Genomic DNA, 13,649 nt, shown 5'->3' with positions numbered 1-13,649 from the left:
AAGCCCAATATTCAAACTGGTTTTCACACTGAGGATTTCTCTGACCTTGACCTTGAAAACTGCTGTTTTGATGCCCTTAGGAAGCAACAGAAACAAAAGTCAAAGCCAGGAGTCCACAAAGGGTATAGAGTCTGATAGCCACCTCCTTCTCCATCTCAACCTAGTACCCCAAAGAACTAAACCGTCAAGGTAAAGGTGAAGTGGGAAGAAAAACAGCAGGAATACTGAGCAAAAGAAATAAACCCAAAGGGAATTCACACAGTGGAATTAACACACACAGCTATAAAACAATGCTTACTGTGTTTAAAGAAATAAAAACCGAGCCTCAAAATTAACAGCAGAGAATAAGAAACTGTAAAACAATAGCACAGCACATTTGAAAAAGGACCAAATAGAGCCTCAGGAACCAAAAAACGCAGTAACTGAATTTAAGATTTCAGTGTAATAACAGATTAGAAATAACTTGATAATGAAGAAGAAATTATCCAGGATGTAGTATGGAAAAATAAAAAGGGAGTAAGAGCCATAGACATTAGAGTGAAGGGCTCTGCATTAAATCAGCAAAGGCGATAAACAAAGGGGTATAAGCAATATATGAATATAAACTCGCCAAGAATTTCACAGAAGTAATGAAAGACACTAATCCACAAATTCAAGGTCTGATAAAACACCAAACCCAACAAAAACACATCCGCAGTTGTATATATCATGAAAATGCAGAAAACCAAAAACAAAGCACAATCTTTAATACATATCCTACAATAAAGAGTGAAACTGACCATTTTTAAGAATTGAAGACGAAGCATTTTCAAAAGGTGATCAATAGCGAGCACACTGAAGTTATTTAATTCAGCTGCCCCAAGGACATAATTACAGTATGATGGAGCCATGGCAGAACTACACACTACAATTACTTCACTTACCAGCTATGTGGTTTTCAGTATCTGAGGCAGCGGCTTAACTCTAACCAAACATCAAGATTCTTAGAAGGAGAAAGGGAAGACTGCTAACCAGGTAAATGGTCATGACATAGTTCCTCCTGGTTGTAAGGGATTAAGGCACCAACGCTTCAGCTGAGAAAAATAATTGGCCAGCCTCTGCTTTCAGACCCGTATAAACTGTTAACAGCTCTTCTCATGCTCTATTTGAAAGACTGTAAAAGTTGCCTTTATCTCAGCTCAATCCCTTGTAACAAAAAGGAGTATAAACACTGATTACTTTCAAGAATTTCAGAAGCAGTGCCCTCCAGACCATTTTATGGGGTCCCTGTAACATATCAATAAGCCAAACAGCTGACGAATGAACAAATCTTACCTCACAGCTGGTACACAAGAGGTCATTAGGAATTCTGACCACCAGGCCCGCACTTGGCTTCCCTGGGTCCCAACTCCAGACCTACTCAGTCAGACAATCTGGGGGTAGGGTCGGAGAATCCGCATTTAAACGGGCCGCAGATGATCTTGTTTTTTACTAGATTAAGAACCACTTCTCTGAACGAGTAGTTCTCCACATTTACACCTGTGTGCACAGACATTCACGTGGGCAAACAACTCTCAAACAAGATCCTTCAACCCTCGGTCTTAGTTTCCTAAGTTTTCTTTTGCAAAACGAGCACGCTGGCTTGTTATCTATTAGAAGAAAATGCACTGAGCACAGCAAACGGTCCACGGTCCACAGTAAGTGTTTCCCATCCTACACTTGCGTTCTGTGATTCAACGATTTCCAGCCAGGCACTCCCACATCTCCTGAGTAGAGCCGTTCCAAGACCCCTGCGAGAAAGCCCGCTCCTCCCTTGGAGCCTGGGTGGTCCCACTTAGCAGAAACGACAAGAGGCCCGAAGTCCCGAGACCGCTAGAAAGGGTCGGGATGCTTCCCCACACGACTTGGGAGGCCCTCCCGCGGGCTCCCTCGGCTCCCCTCAGGTTGGGCCCCAGCAAGCCCCTGGCCCCAGTGACTCAGAACACTGCGCGAGTGCGCAGACTGAGAACCGGCCTGGCCTTAAACTTCACACTAAACGTAGGCCCCCATCTCCTCAGCGAAGAAGCTGGAGCCCAGGTCTCTCTGCCAGGCCAGGGCCCAGGCCGCACTCACCTACCAGCGTGCGGGAGGCGAAACCCCCTCACCTCGGCGGCGCCCACCCCAAACCGCCACCGCTAAGACCGCTCGCTCTTTAGGACAAAAAAAAAAAAAAAAAAAAAAAAGGAAAGAAAAAAAGAAAAGAAAGAAAATAGCCTTTGCTTTTGTATTCCTTTTGACCCTTCAGGGCTTCCTCTTCCTCACCGCCACAACAAAGTTCCGCCCCGCTTCCGGCGGCGTAACCCAATCCGCACCCCTCTTTCTCCCCAGGAGACAGATGGAAATCCGGTGTCCGGAAAGCTAGCCGGAGAAACTTGATTGGACCATTCGCACCTCAGCAAGGGGATTGGCCAGCTCGCGCCTGAGGGGCGGGGCGGGCCGTGTGATCACGTGGTACCTTCCCTGAAAGATGACTGGCTGTCAGGGAGAGGGCTTGCCACCGAGGAAGGGGCGTTTCCTAGGGGACTGAGGGACGGCCGGGGCGGTGCGAAGCGGGGGTGGGCCCAGCGCGTAATGGCAGCGCCGTGGCCTCGCGTCCATCTTTACCGCTCTCTCGGACCTGTCACAAAGGAGTCGCGCCGCCGCCGCCGCCCCCTCCTTCGGGTGGGCCCAGGAGCTGGAGAAGTCAGTGCCGCAGCCCGGCCGCGCTGCTCTGGGAAACCACTGGGACGCGGAGCGGGCGGGAATCCGAGGGCTGGGGACGTCCGTGAGGGAGGGGAACAGCCGCCCGGGTCTGCGGCGGGGAGACCGGACTGGGGCCGGGGGAGACTCCGGGAAGGGGCCCGGGAGGCGTTGGGCAGAGCCCAGGAAACAGCCCGGAGGTTCTCCACTGAGGCCCGCGCTGAAGGCGCCTGAAGAGGTACCTGGAAGAGGGTGTTCCCCCTTTAGGGGGTTCGTGACCGGCGAAGGTTGTTGGGGGTCGCTCTTCCGAGGAGGCCGCGGCTAAAGGGGCCCAGGTGAGAGGCAGGTAGCTCTTGGGAGGTTCCTGATATTTAGGGGTGCTCCTCAGGAGTGTCCTGGACGGAAGGGGTAACTGGAGGAGGCGTTGGAAGGGTTTTCTTTTGTGGAGTTTAAGGTTTAGGTGGCACGGGTGCGAGTCGGACCTTCCCCTGGGAGACATAGAAATGCCTTGGGGTCGAGAGACCCCTCAGAGACAGGGACTAGGAGTTGGGAGCCAGAGCTAGCGGATTCTTTTACTCCGGAGGCCCGATGTGAAAAATGGGTAAGGGCCCTAGGGAGAGGTTGTTGCTGATCTGTTCTGGAAAGCAGAGACCACCATCTGTAGGAAAGCCCGGGTGGGGAATAGTGAGAGGGAAGCGGTAACGGCAAGGGTTTTCCTCTCTGGAGACCGACCTGTGTCTTAAACACAGGATTCAGCTGTTTCTGGGTGTAGTGCAGGTTGGTTGCGGGGGGGGGGGGGAGTCTGTCCCAACAGCGCTCCTTGCGTGACTCTAGATGAGGCTTTTGTTCCTACCTGGTGCCTCAGTTTCCCTGTCTTTGGGGAGGGAGAGCGAGCCAGAGATGGTTCACTGAGACTGTCCAGTTCTATTCTGTAGAGCCGTCTGAATGAGGCTGCTCTCCCTGGAGTGTTGTACTTTGAACTTTAAAAGGTTGGAAGTGTCTTATTAGTGACTACAGCCCCGTAGTTGTCCAGGCACCTCACCTACCATGTACGGGTTCTTAGATGCGTAACGTAATAATCTTGGGTCTCTTCCGTAAAATAGCGCAGTGTGTGAAGATACTTTCCAAACTACAGGCTGTGGAAAGTAAAGTACTGTGATTCTACCACCAAAAGGGTTGAGGAATGAAAGTGAAGGCACAGTCTAAACTGTAAAGCAGTATGTAGATGTAAAAGGGATTAGCATTAATACAATTGTTGATCACCTATGGTGCTGGGAGCCATATTGTACTGAAAACCTCAAGGTTCCGGGCTTTCTAGGTCATAGTATGATCCAAACCCGTGGCCCCTGCTTAGATGGGAGTGGAGGGATTTCCGGTTTTTGCTCCCAGAGTTTTAATTTACTTTGAACTTCTGATGGTGCTGGCAGGAGGTAGCATTATAATATAGTCTTTTCCTCCAGAAAGTTTTTCTCTGACAGCTGAAATTTGATCTCAATATTATAAACCACCTCCCCTTTTTCCATGTATATGTGTGTGTGTGTCTGTGTGTGTGTATGGCCTTTGAGTGTCTACATGTAGTGAATATCATGACTTTTGGGTGTCTACATGTAGTGAATATCATGCTTCCTCTCTCAGTTGTGATTTTGGAGATGAGACCTTTTTTCCCCCATGAATACTATGCCTTTCTGTGTTCTGTGGTGGCTTCAGACTATGGGTTATGAGGCACATTAGCAATTGCTTTTAAAATTCTCTTCCACGGTGGTTCTCTATTTCTCACCATATATAGAATTTGCATTTCCTGCAATGACATCTTGCTTTGTAGCTCCCCCTATGAGGTTATAAGATAATTGTGTCCATGTATGATATTTTCCTAATGTTTGGTTACTGGCATTTGTTAGAGCTGGTTTTCCAAATGTTGGGTAATTGGTGATTTTTGAAGTTTGGTCTTTTTTTTTTTTTAACAAAAAGCTGGCTTGCATTTCCTGTTTTCCTAATTTTATATTTCATGGGTCTTAAAAAAAAAAGTGTACTGTGGTGATTTTATGAGCTTTCTGATTTCCCAGGATACATGCTGTCCTGACCTACTGCTTAATGCCTGTGTCCTGCTTTTGCTGTTTTTACAAACCCTTCATTATTTTTGTACTCCATGATTATTTTTAAGTTATTGATTAGGAAGTGTTCCAGCATACTCTGTGTGGACTTTTTTTCTGATTTGTCAAAAAAAATGACTTTTCCCTTAGTAAATTAGCCAAAAATCAAGGGGAAATAAAAACTTAGCATTATGTGTAAAACTTTGTTATTCTGTAGTGAATAGGGAAAAACAACAGCTCTGAAGTATGTTTTGGCAAGAGAATAGCAAATTGTTGTGTGTTCCTGAAGTGCATTTACAGCAGTCTATTTCTACTCATGAGCTTAAGTCAGTCTATCAAGAATTACAAAAATAATGGGAAGTAATTTTTTTTAATGAAGTGAGAAGTCACTTTGCATCCTTTAAAATACAACTCACCTTGATACTCTAATATCTATATAGTTGGAGAAATTATTAGGAATTCCTAAGGATGGTAATGACTATTACAACTTTAAATTGGAAGTTTTCTGCTTTGTGGTCAGATCCTTGTAAAGTAGATGTGATAGTCACAGGGCTGAAAAAGTAAATGGAAAATCATTAGGCACCACAGATGGGAACCACAATGGAACCAGCAATCTATTTCAAAGAGTTCTTTGAGGGTAGTAAACTATCAGTTGAGCTTCTCTTCAAATATTTGGCATTTTTGCATTTACCATTGAGTTTGGATAGTTTTTTCCTTGTGTACAATTTAGAAAATTGAAAAATAGGAAAGTCAGGAAGTAGTGAAAGCTAAAACTTGGGCCACAATCGTTAGAAGGAGACTTGTACAATTTTAGGAGTGCGAAAGAATGAATATTTTCCCTTTGGTTTCTCTATTCAATAAGTCTGCTTTTGAAATATGATTAGGAAAAAAGGTACATATTGCTAAATTTTACTCTCTGTGTCCATTTCAAAAGGTAATGCTTGCTGGTTAAATATGTAAAAGCATATTTAACTATAGGAAACTATATGTATGATATATACAAGGCTAAATGAGGCAAACATTTTATAAACAGTGGTTGGCTGTTAGAGAATATTCTCCCTTTCTGAGCTTTTGAAAATGAAGAATGCATTTGAAAAAGCAAAGACTTGATGCGCTTCTTAAGTTTGTTAATGAATGAACCCTTCATGTAACTTTCTTGTTGCTTGATATTAGTTTCCGGGCATAATTTCATGGGTCTTATACACATCAAATAGAAGGTTTGAAACACCTTACTTGGCAAGTTTATTAGTACCTCAGTTTAATGTTTCAGTGTTAGTTTTTTCTTACTCCTTCTACCTCCTGAAGAGTTAAGTTTCCTCTCCTGGGCCCCCTGATGCCGTGACTGTCCAAGTATGGCTTCCACTCCACCCTTCTTTGTGAGAAGTACAGCTCCTTTTTTCAGTTCTTATTGCTTCATAGTTATTCATAGTTACATATGCCTAAGGGCTACTTATTAATAACCTACCAAGTGACTTGTTAAGAATTACTGAAACAAGGAATTCATAAACCAAAACTACTATAACCTTAGAGTTTACTGTTGTCTCCCCGAGTCTGTCCTGGGAACCTTGGCACTACTGCAGAGCTTCTTCCATGTGCTATGCAGAATGGGGGTTCCTGCCATATTCAGGAAGGGTGCTTATTTGGGATCATCCTCAGTATTGTCTCAGATGAATCTTGGCTTTCCATTGTGCTTCCTTCCTCCCCCCCGCCAATTGAAATTAATATTAACTTCATCTTTATCAATTTAATTTATGGGCTTTTGGTTAACCTTTTACTGTGTGGTTGGGAATATTCCCACCAACAATGTTTTGGCTTATAATTTAATGTGTACATGAACGTGTAGCAGCGCAAACATAAATCTTCCATTCCCCTTTTGCTAATGCTGGTATGTATAGTCACCTAGAAACATGCTTGTAAGAGATACTTGAAAGTCACTAAGTTCCTTTTCCACTGGAAAAATGGTAGAGGGGGAAGCCTCCACCTCATGGACCTGACACTTTATCCATAGGCTTCTATGGCATGTACTGTATTATAGGTCAGGCGCTCAGTGTTGCTGTATTGCTGTCCTTCATCCCTTTGCCAAGAGCATGAGGGACCTCTTTTCATCTTTGCTTAGTGCCTGGCATATAAGCATTGGATTTATATTTATTAAATGACGTCTGAGTTTTTCAAAGTGATAACTCCTTTGGAAACACTCGATTTTTACAGATTTTAGAATAAATTCACCTAAAATACTTCCTGACTACCTGTTAGCTTCTAATAGGTATCCAGTTGAGTGTGCAATTGAGTGTTTTCAGATACTGCTTTGAGTAGGTCTCTTTAAGGAAAGTGTTGCTATTTATGCTGTCAACACATTTTGTTTCAATAGCAAAGAGTTCTCTGTAATAGTAAAGTTCGTTTCCCTCCGAGTTGTGTATCATGAATGTGTTTGAATAACCGATTTCTTGTTATCTGGCCTCCTAGGGGGGTAAAATCTCAAATAGTATGGAGTACTACATTTGTTTTTCTCCTCTGTACCGCAGCCATCATTGGCGCTCACCTCAGTTCTTCCACAGTATTTCCTTTCTGGGCTCAAGGCAAATTTCTCAATCTTTGAGACCAGGCAAGTATTATTTACTTTTCCTTTTTTGCTATTATTTGCTTCTGGAAATTCCTTACTTTATCCCAGCCCTTTATTTTATTTCTTATTGCATTTTTTGAATGCTAAAAGGATTTGTCTTTTTTCTTTTGCACTGTTTCAGGCCAGGGCTGTATTCTATAATTTGTTCTGCTAAAAAATCTCACCTGACCACTGACACTACTGCTACTGAGTTAAAAACCTCTTAACATTTTAGGAGAAGCTTTTTCAAGATACTCCTTCTGTACCAGATCAACCATAAAAATTAACTACTTTCCCCCAAACATGTTTTTTTCTTTCTTTTTCTTTTTCTTTCTTTCTTTTTCTTTCCTTTTCTTTTTCTTTTTCTTTCTTTCCTTCTTTTCTTCCTTCCTTCCTTTCTTTATTTTTTATTTATTTTTTAAGATTTACTTAGAGAGCAAGAGCCAGCACGAGTTGTGGGGGGGAGGTAGGCAGAGGGAGAATCAGACTCCCCGCTGAGCAGGGAGCCCGATCCCAGGTCCTGGGATCATGACTTGAGCTGAAGGCAGATGTTTAACCGACTGAGACACCCAGGTGCCCCAAAGACATACTTTCTTAAACTAACCTCTGTACATAGCAGAAGGATCAGAATCACCCAGTACTCTTCTCAGACAACATGAAGGTTAGTTACAATCCCAGGGATAATAGTGCCCTGTCCGGCTTAAACCTCAGGTGGCAGTGCTTCTGCAGACAGTTTTGCACACCTGGGTGACATGTAAAAATACCTTATTACCAGAACTGCTTTTCCTTTTGGAGGAAAAGTGAAGTTACAACCAAATATTTCACAATCTTCCCCTCTCACCCCGCCCCCAACCAGAGAATATCAGATGCCTTAGCGTCTAGAGACAAAAACACCCTTGTTAAAATGTCTTCAGGTGGTTTCTGTTTCAACTCGCGAGTATACTCTTGACATATAATACACTTTTCTTATCCACTTATTGTACTACCAATAATCCCTTGTTGACCTCCCAAGTGTTCCCAATTTAAACACAATCTTAAGCCAAAAAAACATTATGGTCTTTGGGGTGTCCTGTAGAATATTTTAAAAGCAAATATATTTATGGGTAGATTTACCTTGATAGGGTTTGAATTACATAGGGGTATGCATTGGACAAAACTTGGCACATAGATGCTTAAGACTTGTATATTTCATTATATGTAAATTTAACCTCTAAAAACATATTGAAGTCCAGTTAGTGATATGCATGCTGAATGATTTAGGGGGTAGTATACTGATGCCTGTAATTTACTTTGAAATGCATCAAAACCAGTTAGATGAACTGATGATGGATAGAAATGGGTAGATGTGTGATAAAGCAACTATAATAAGATATTATTGTTAGAATGTAGATGGTGGGTATATAGGTGTTCACTGTAAAATTCAACTTTTCTCTGTGTTTGAACTTGTTCATAATAAAATATTGAGGGGGCACTAAATATGACACTGGAAGTTATCACTTGTAATACATTCACTGCCTTAGGATAAAGTCCAAAACATTTTCTAATGAAAGAAAACCATTAAAATTTCCAGTGTATTACATGTTGTTACTGTTCATGCTGTAGGATTTAGTCTTCAGGAATTGGTGAGTAGATTGGAAAAAATCACGGCATCCTGTAACACTGTTTTGGAATGATGAGGCAGAGGACAGCAATAGTAATGTCATTCCCAAAGTTTGGTTTTTCTTCCTATGGCCATTCATTTAACCAGTTTCTCCTTTCTTGGCAGCATAATCCTGAAGTCTTATTTTCAGAGAAAAGAAAGTATTCTTAATGCCACTGAGCTGTATTATGATTGAATGCAAGCAAATATTTGAAGAGTTGAATCACTGGTTCCTGGACCATTGTCAGACAGGCTTAGACCAGTTGGCCAGATGTCTCTGTGGTGAGCTGTTTATGATGGTAGAGGTCTATGTGTTGAGTACCAGACCTCACCACTTTAACACTAAACTTACTGAGAGGCCCAGTTTGATTTTTTTTTCCTTTCAAAGCAGCTTTAAAGTAGATAAAATGTAAAAATCTAATAAATCACAAGTGATATAGAAGTGGAAAAAATAGTCTTCACTTTCTTTTGTAAAAGGAAATGATTATAATTATGCTCTTGCAGCAAAATGCCTATGAACAGTATAATGATTTACAAAGCATTACCATTTAGATGGTAAAAAGTGTCTCTACTAAGCAGTGGCATCCAGTGGTATCATTATAATCAGTTGATGATTGCTACAGCCACAGATCTAATCGTTGTGTCTATTTAAATTATGTGACTAGCTTTTTTTTTTTTTTGGTTCTCAAAATTGAGACTCGACCAATCTAATGCTAAGTAGTCTTCAAAGTTAGGGGGAAGTATATAGGTATTTGAGATGTTTTGCCTTTACATAATCTCTGTTCTTACTCATTTTCCATTCCATTCAGCCTGTCAACAGTTGAATGACATTACCCATTAGCAGGGTACCCATAAGCAGATTATGATGCTTCGTAGAGTGGATCTGGTGGGAAACACAGGGAGCTATTTTATTCACTGTGTTGATATGTACTATATGTAATCATTAATGGATGTAACTGTATTCTTATGGTTTTTTTGGCTGCCCTCTCCAAAAGGCTATGTTCAAAGATAGTCTTAGTTCATTTTTCTGGAAAGGGAGATTAACTTTTTTTGACCCCAGATGAATCACTCTGTAGTGTTTCAGTTTGTCCCTTCATTCCATCCTTAGGTCCTGCCTATTGTGACAGGTTCTGTGTTAGATACTATAACACAATGATTTCCAGAGCTGGCCATCATCAGAATCAACTGGAGAATTTTAAGAAAACACTTGCTTGGGCCACATCCTAGAAATTTTGATTCTGGCGATTTGGAGTGGAACCAGGAATTTGCATTTTTAGAAGCACCTAAGCAATTCTAATACCCATCGCCTTCAGGATGATTAAGCACAATCCCTTCCAAGGTTCTTTGTCTAAAAGTATAGATAAGTAAAAATTATTTTAGTACAGAGTAGATGAGAACTATAAAAGATAACTTATTTAATTATCTTAGTGTTCTTAAATCAGGTCTTATTCCAGAGTCCCCACATCCCAGATTATTTACTTATTTTATAATAACATCTTGCATTTTTGGATCCAGTGCATTAGGCTCCATGCCACACGTTTGACATGCTCTTTTACATTTAATCCTCACTCTAGTACTGTGTAATAACTATTATTATCTCCATGGTTTTTTTTTAAGATTTTATTCATTTATTTGACAGAAGGAGAGATGGCGAGAGCAGGAACACAAGCAGGGGGAGTGGGAGAGGGAGAAGCAGGCTTCCCACCGAGCAGGGAGCCCGATGCGGGGCTCGATCCCAGGACCCTGGGATCATGACCTGAGCCGAAGGCAGACGCTTAACCGACTGAGCCACCCAGGCGCCCCTGTCTCCATGTTTTTAAGTGTGTCAATAGCCAGGGTAATTAGACTACGTAGCTGTAAATACTGCAGGGCTGGGACCTGAGCCCAGTCTGTCGGACTGCAAACCCATGCTCTGCTGGAGGAGGCCTCTGGCGTCCTGCAGAAGATCTGTAGGCTGAGTATTACTGTCTTAAAACAATGGTCCTTGGGAAGAGGACCACATAACGCTTTTTGGAATGAGATAAAACAAAGCTGTATAAAGTATAATTGTTTAGTTTCATTACCCAGTCTTTTGCCTAAAGTATTCACAGTTTGTACTCTGAGAAATGTACCAAGAGTGACGAAGATTTCCAGATGAAAAGCTATACATTCTTTAGCACTGAATGAATCTAAAAGATCATACACTTGTTCATTAATATGCCCTGCCTTTAGCTGTAACCCTTAAGATTCTCTGTATGTCCATTTCAAGAGGTTTTTAAAGATACCAGCTCCTACTTTTTTCTTGTATGTTTCATAGACTTTTCTTTGAATGCCTCACAGCTCCTCCCACCTAGTTAAGTCTTCCTTACACCTGGTCTTTACATTTAGTCCTTAAAAGAGAAAGTCTTTGGTTTTAAAATATTTGAAAAAAAATTTTTTTTTTACTTTGTTTCCTCCTATGACAAACTGTGTGGTTGGCATCTTCTTCTGGGTCATTTAGGGAAGATGACTCTTAGAAGAAACTGACCTGAACTACACTTGAATTCAACATGGAAATAGAAAAAAAAAGGCCACTACATTCTTGTCATCTTCCTCCAAGTTCAGTCAGATTTTAAAAAATACCTGTATGTATTAGATATCCCATTTACTTTGGAACTGTACTAAGAGGAAATCTGCATTGATTAATTCTTTATCCAGTTTAGCAAAAAAAAAAAAAAAAATTGGATAAAATGAAGTTTAAGACTCTGAGATTCAACAAACTTTTTTTAAACCCACTGCTTTTCTCACAAGCATTCCCAGCATTTCTTGTTAATCTAAATAGCTTTACAAGTGTTGGTATTAAACTGTAAGGATCCTCTGTTCTCTCCCCTCTAACACTTTGTTTTCTGGGACTTAATCTCACCTTGACATTCTCAAATCATTACCAATTTTTCCTTTTTTTTTTTTAAGATTTTATTTATTTGAGAGAGAAAATGAGTGAAAGAGAGAGCACGAGCGGTGGGAGGGTCAGAGGGGGATGCAGACTCCTTTATGAGCAGGGAGCCCAAGGTGGGACTCGATCCTGGGACTCCAGGATCATGACCTGAGCCGAAGGCAGTCACTTAACCGACTGAGCCACCCAGGTGCCCTGTTACCAATTTTTTCTAATACCAGATTGGTCTCCCTTCCTTAGGTATACATACCTTCCCCAATTTAATGTGTCTGGTTGGACTGAATCTACTATTTGCATGTCATGCCTGTCCCAACTTCCATACTGATCGTGTGGAAAGGCTCAGAAACTTTAGAGAAGCCAGTAGAATTCCCTCTGCTCTAGTAACCTTGACACCACGGAGCAGTTTAGGGTGAGAAAGCACTTGGCCAGGAGATGAAGCATTCCCAAATAGAGTTCCCTTGTATTGAATCCTGAACCACTCCTCTACCATCCCCAAAGTATTAGTTGGTTTAGACATAGATTTTTATGGCATAGTAAGAAACTATGACAATCCAGAGTATAGATTTCAAATCAGTCATAACTGGGATGAGGAGTAGTTTAGATATTCTGGTATAGAAAGATGTGTTGTTAAGGGGAAAAAAGTGAACCACAGAACAATGGTTATGGCACTGTCCTAGTTAAGTTTAAAAAAAGTTTTGTGGTATATAATAATGGGTATGGAAACAGACACATGAAGCTTTTAGCAGGGGTTACCTCTGGGAAAGGGAATGGGCTATGAAGAAAGCCTTTCTTCTCAGAAGAGAGGCTTACACTTTTCTGTAGACTGTATACAGCATTTGGGTCTGGAAATGAACGTGCATCCATTCCTCATTTTAAAAAGTTAACAGATAGGGGCGCCTGGGTGGCTCAGCCATTAAGCGTCTGCCATGGGCTCAGGTCATGATCCCAGGGTCCTGGGATTTGAGTCCCACCCGCATCAGGCTCCCTGCTCAGCGGGAAGCCTGCTTCTCCCTCTCCCACTCCCCCTGCTTGTGTTCCCTCTCTCGCTGTCTCTCTTTCTCTCCCTGTCAAATAAATAAATAAAAAATATTAAAAAAAAAAAAAAAGTTAACAGATAAAGTTCTAATATAGTACTTTGGGATTTCAAGGGAGTGCACTAGTGGCCTATCAGCTGGGCAAACCTGCCAGAAAACCTTGGATTCTTTACCCCCTCATTGTTCCAACCGTGCCCTCTCTGAACATTCTGTGAGAAGGACAGGAGCATTGCTTAACTGTTACATTTTGGTCTTTCTCAGAAAGCAGCATAATTTATAAGATCAATTGAAATTTACACCAGGGACCCTCTTAAAAGCATTGTTTCTGATTTCTGTCTTCTGTCCTTTTAAGCATTGAAATCTCTTGGTTACCTGCCCTCTCAGGGGGAATCGTCTCCCATGGTCCCTGCAGTAATGGGAATGGTATTACTTCAACTCTTTGCCAGTTTAGATTGTGTCCTCTTTTAAAAAGCTGTTTCCAGGGCGCCTGGGTGGCTCAGTTGGTTAAGCGACTGCCTTCGGCTCAGGTCATGATCCTGGAGTCCCGGGATCGAGTCCCGCATCGGGCTCCCTGCTCGGCAGGGAGTCTGCTTCTCCCTCTGACCTTCCTCCCTCTCATGCTCTCTGTCTCTCATTCTCTCTCTCTCTCAAATAAATAAATAAAATCTTTAAAAAAAAA

General features: G+C 41.9%; 2 protein-coding genes across 11 annotated transcripts in view; one reads left to right on the top strand and one right to left on the bottom strand.

Moving 5' to 3' along the window:
* The window catches only part of PSME3IP1 (proteasome activator subunit 3 interacting protein 1), a 34,877-nt gene extending 32,603 nt beyond the window's left edge, over positions 1-2,274 (bottom strand). The window contains exons 1-2 of one of the 5 annotated variants that reach the window (XM_006745522.3): positions 2,092-2,274; positions 1,315-1,518 (exon numbers count right to left, since the gene is read on the bottom strand). The gene's annotated coding sequence lies outside the window, so the exon portion shown is untranslated. The remainder of the gene's footprint in view (positions 1-1,314; positions 1,519-2,091) is intronic. The other 4 variants (XM_081806553.1, XM_081806552.1, XM_031041602.2 and 1 more) reach the window with 4 other exon arrangements.
* A 285-nt stretch (positions 2,275-2,559) lies between these two features.
* RSPRY1 (ring finger and SPRY domain containing 1) overlaps positions 2,560-13,649 on the top strand; it is a 43,158-nt gene continuing 32,068 nt past the window's right edge. The window contains exons 1-2 of one of the 6 annotated variants that reach the window (XM_081806541.1): positions 2,570-2,700; positions 7,310-7,389. The gene's annotated coding sequence lies outside the window, so the exon portion shown is untranslated. Of the gene's footprint in view, positions 2,701-2,728; positions 3,033-7,309; positions 7,390-13,649 lie in introns of those variants that run through there. The other 5 variants (XM_081806539.1, XM_081806540.1, XM_081806543.1 and 2 more) reach the window with 5 other exon arrangements.

This window comes from Leptonychotes weddellii, chromosome 16 (assembly GCF_054177405.1).
Source record: "Leptonychotes weddellii isolate Sample4059 chromosome 16, ASM5417740v2, whole genome shotgun sequence".
Lineage (NCBI taxonomy): Eukaryota > Metazoa > Chordata > Mammalia > Carnivora > Phocidae > Leptonychotes > Leptonychotes weddellii.
This window is presented reverse-complemented; position numbering and strand designations above follow the sequence as displayed.